Consider the following 4,815-nt stretch of genomic DNA (forward strand, 5'->3'; position numbering starts at 1 on the left):
CACACAAAATTGTTAACGGAGTTCGGCCAATCTTGCCTATGTCTCCGGACCTGTTACAGATCTTTTATTATTAACCCGAAAATTTTTTACAAGCTCTCAACTCACACTCCGATCCCAAATACACTAAAAAATTACTCGTAATTTCTTAAAGAAGATTTTTTGTGAGAATTTTTTTTTCTCCTTCTTCTTCGATCTCTCCATTCTCTCTCACTTTTTTTTTGTTTTGGGATGATTCTGAACAATGAGAGACATCATGTATTTATAGGAGAGTTTACGAGAGGTTGGTGAGAAGTAGTTGTTGACAAAACAACTCTAGCTATTCTTTTTGATTTTGGTATCACCATGTCTCCACGTAACAACTCTTTCACCGTCCAATGATGAAAACATGATTTTTGACTTACAATCTCCCACTTGAAGACTGATTCCAATCTGTCTTCACACCTTGATCATTGTAGGAGGTCTTCCCAGCTTGTTACTCCAACAAGCCGACTGAGGTTGCACACAACCTTAGCTTATCATATGGCACGACCTTCGTCAGCATGTCTGCCGGATTCTTGCTTCCTGGGATCTTCTCAAGCACCAACATTTCATCTTCTAACGCTGATCTAATGAAATGATATCGACGATATATGTGCTTCGTCCGAGCATGGTAAACCGGATTCTTTGCCAAATCGATGGCACTTTTACTATCACAGTGTAACACACTTTTCCCTTGGTCATGGCTTAGCACTTCTAGAAAATACTGTAGCCATATCATCTCTTTTGTTGCCTCCGTTACTGCAACATACTCAGCTTCACAGCTTGATAGAGATACAATTTTCTGTAACTTTAAAACCCAACAAATTGCAGTACCGCCAAAGGTGTAGACATACCCGGTTGTGCTCTTCATGTTGTCAATGTCACCTCCATTGTCAGCATCAACATATCCCTGCAATCCCGTCTTAGACTTCGTGAAACATAGCGATAAGCTTGGATTTCCTTTTAGATATCTGAAAACCCATATAACGGCTTCCCAATGTTACTTTCCTGGATTGCTTATAAATCTGCTGACGACTCCCACTGCATGTGCAATGTCTGGCCTTGTACATATCATCGCGTACATCAAGCTGCCAATAGCAGAAGCATATGGAATTTTATCCATATATTTCATCTCGTCTTCCGTCTTTGGAAACTGTTCTCTGGATAACCGAAAATGACTTGCCAGAGGAGTACTAACTGGCTTCGTGTCATCCATGTTAAACCTCTTGAGGACTTTCTTCACATACTCCTCTTGTGATAGCTTAAGACCTTCCTTGTTTCTACTGATTCTCATCCCTAGAATCTGTCTTGCTTCTCCAAGGTCTTTCATCGCAAACTCTTCTGAGAGTTTCGTCTTCAAGCTATTGATCTCATGCAAGTCTGCTCCTACTATCAGCATGTCATCGACATATAGGAGCAATATCAAGTAGGACTCTTCAAGCCTCTTGAAGTAACAACAGTGGTCAGCTTCACACCTCAAGAAATCGACACCTTTAATAAAGTTATCGAACCATTTATACCACTGTCTTGGATCTTGTTTTAAGCCGTACAAACTCCTTTTCAGCTTGCAAACAAGGCTTTCCTTCCCTTTGATCTCAAAGCCTTCAGGTTGCTTCATATAAATTTCCTCATCCAAATCACCGTGAAGAAATGCTGTCTTCACATCCATCTGCTAAAGATGCAGATCTTCTTGTGCTACCAGCCCAAGAACCGTTCTGATGGTCACCATCTTGACTACAGAAGAGAATATTTTAGTGTAGTAAACACCTTCTTTTTGTTGGAATCCCTTCACAACAAGCCTCGCTTTATAGCGCTTACTCCCATCAGGTTCTTCTTTTATTCGGTAGACCCACTTGTTATGCAATGCCTTTTTCTCCTTAGGCAAATCTGCTAACTCCCACGTGTGATTGGATAACAACGAGTCCATCTCGTCGTTCATTGCAAGCTCCCACTTGATCGACTCATCAACTTGCATAGCTTCCTCTTAACATTCAGGCTCGCCTCTGTCTGTGAGCAGAATGTAGTTGAGCGATGGAGAAAATCTTACTGGCTTTCGGATGATTCTGCTTGACCGTCGTAACTCCGTGACTGGTGTATATGAGACCACTTCAGAATCATCACTTTCTTCAGCTTCACCACTCTCGTCTTGAGAGATTTCTTCTTCTGCTGTTGCGGTATCCTGTGGCAACTCCGGTGTCAATATATCTTCTAAGTCAATAGCTCCAGGCTATTTCCTCTTCGAGCCTTCTCTTAGCTTATCCTTGTACAACGCTTCTTCGTTGAACACAACATTCTTGCTGCGGATGATCTTCCGATTTTCATCATCCCAAAACCGGTAACCAAACTCCGCGTTACCATAGCCGATGAAGTAACACTTCTTAGACTTCAAGTCAAGTTTACTTCTTACAGCATCATCAATATGAACATAAGCTAAGCATCCAAACACCTTTAGATAAGAAAGGTTTACTTTCTTTCCGCTCCAAACTTCTTCAGGGATCTTAAATCCCAATGATACAGACGGTCCTCTGTTTATTAAGAAGGCTGCGGTATTGATTGCATCTGCCCAAAACATCTTTGGCAATCCACAGTGCAATCTCATGCTCCTTGCACACTCATTCAAGGTTCGGTTCATCCTTTCCGCTATTCCATTCTGTTGAGGCGTTCCAGGAATAGTCTTCTCCATCTTGATCCCATTATCAGCACAATATCTCTTGAACTCGTCGCTGATGTACTCTCCACCATTATCAGACCTTAAACACTTCAACTTAAGATTCGTCTCAATCTCAACCATAGTTTTCCATATTTTGAAAATCGAAAACACTTCATGCTTGTTCTTCATGAAATAAACCCACACTTTTCTTGTGGAGTCGTCGATAAAGGTCACATAGTAGTATGAACCTCCCAGCGATGCAACATGAGCGGGTCCCCACACGTCAGTGTGCACCAGCTCTAACTTCTCAGATTTTGGCTTTCTTCCTCCTTTAGAGAAACTAACTCGTTTCTGTTTCCCAAGGATGCAGCTTTCACACATCTGATGATCCACCGTCTTCAGATCCGGAAGAGCGCCATTTTCCACCATGAGTTTCGTTCCTTTCTCACTTGGTCTGTTTGGCATTCTCGACAACAGCAACAGTGTCTTGATAACTCGTCGTCATATAAAGAATGCCTTTATATGACCTCTAACCACCACCATGGAACCTTTTTTGACTCTCCAGGCTCCACCATCAAAATTAACATCGTGCCCTGTATCATCAAGTTGACCTACTGAGATCAGATTTCGCATCAACTTTGGCACATCTCTGACCTTCGTAATCTTCCACACACGTCCGTCTGACATCTTCAGGTTGATATCTCCAATACCGACTATGTCCAAAGGTAATCCATCAGCAAGATATACCTTTCCGTAATTTCCCGCAACATAATTTTCTATGATGTTATGGTGCGGTGTGGTGTGGAACGACGCTCCTGAGTCAAGCACCCATGAATCGACTGGGCTATTGACATAGGAGATTGACGCTTTGGTGGTATTTGCAGTTGCATCATGAGCTTCAATTTTCCTTGGGGAATCAATAGACACTACCAATGCATCAGTGATTTCACGTGTCACTGCATTGGCTCCGCCTCTAGTGTTGTCTTCCTTCTTCGGTGGTGCTCGACAATTCTTCTTAATGTGACCTGTCTTTCCACAATTCCAGCACTCTGCAGGTTGTCTGAATTTGGACTGACCCCGTCCATTCCTTGACTTCGATCTGCCATTACTCCGGTTATTTCTATATGGGTTTCTCCCTCTGTTTTCCACCTTGAAAGCATAGCTCGTTGATGCCTCCCCAGAGTCTATCCTTCAAACTTCCTCAGCAAGGATACGATCTCTAACATCATTGAATTTGAGCTTTTGAGTACCCACATAATTACTAACCGCTGCCCTCATTGGCTCCCAACTATTTGGCAGATATGCCAACAAAATCAGTGCTCGCACTTCATCGTCAAACTCGATTTCAACTGATGACAGCTGGTTGAAAATCGTGTTGAACTCGTTCACATGTGCGGCAACCAGGCCACCTTCTTCCATCTTCAAATGAAAGAGTTTCTTCATGAGAAACACCTTATTGTTTGCCGAAGGTTTCTCATACATATCTGAGAGAACTTTCATGAGTCCTTCTGTGGTCTTCTCCTTCGCAACGTTGTGAGCAACGTTTTTCGACAGTGTTAACCTTATAACACCCATAACTTTTCTGTCAAGGAGCTCCCACTCATCCTGATCCATTTTCTCAGGCTTCTTGCTCAGCGGTTGATGAAGCTTCTTTTCGTACAGATAATCTTCAATTTGCATATTCCAAAATGCATAATCTGTACCGTCAAATTTCCTGATACTATGCGCCGAACCGTCTTCGTCTCCCATCGTTTCTGGAACCACCGTGTATTAGAACACCTTCGTCGACAAACCGATATTACCGACAAAATTCACTATTCATGAATTACTGTTCACATGAATAGTAACTCCGCAAAAAATTTGACCGATCACCGTAACTCAAGCTCTGATACCAGTTGTTAGGAAATACGCGGTCAAATTTTGCGGTAAACCAGAATTTATGGGAGCGGAAAAAGAGCACACACACACAAAATTGTTAACGGGGTTCGGCCAATCTTGCCTACGTCTCCGGACCTGCTACAGATCTTTTATTATCAACCCGGGAAATTTTTACAAGCTCTCAACTCACACCCCGATCCTAAATACATCAAAAAATTACTCGTCATTTTCTTAAAAAAGATTTTCTGTGAGAATTCTTTTTTTCTTCT

The sequence above is a fragment of the Brassica napus genome, chromosome C2 (genome assembly GCF_020379485.1).
Source record: "Brassica napus cultivar Da-Ae chromosome C2, Da-Ae, whole genome shotgun sequence".
Classification (NCBI taxonomy): Eukaryota; Viridiplantae; Streptophyta; class Magnoliopsida; order Brassicales; family Brassicaceae; genus Brassica; species Brassica napus.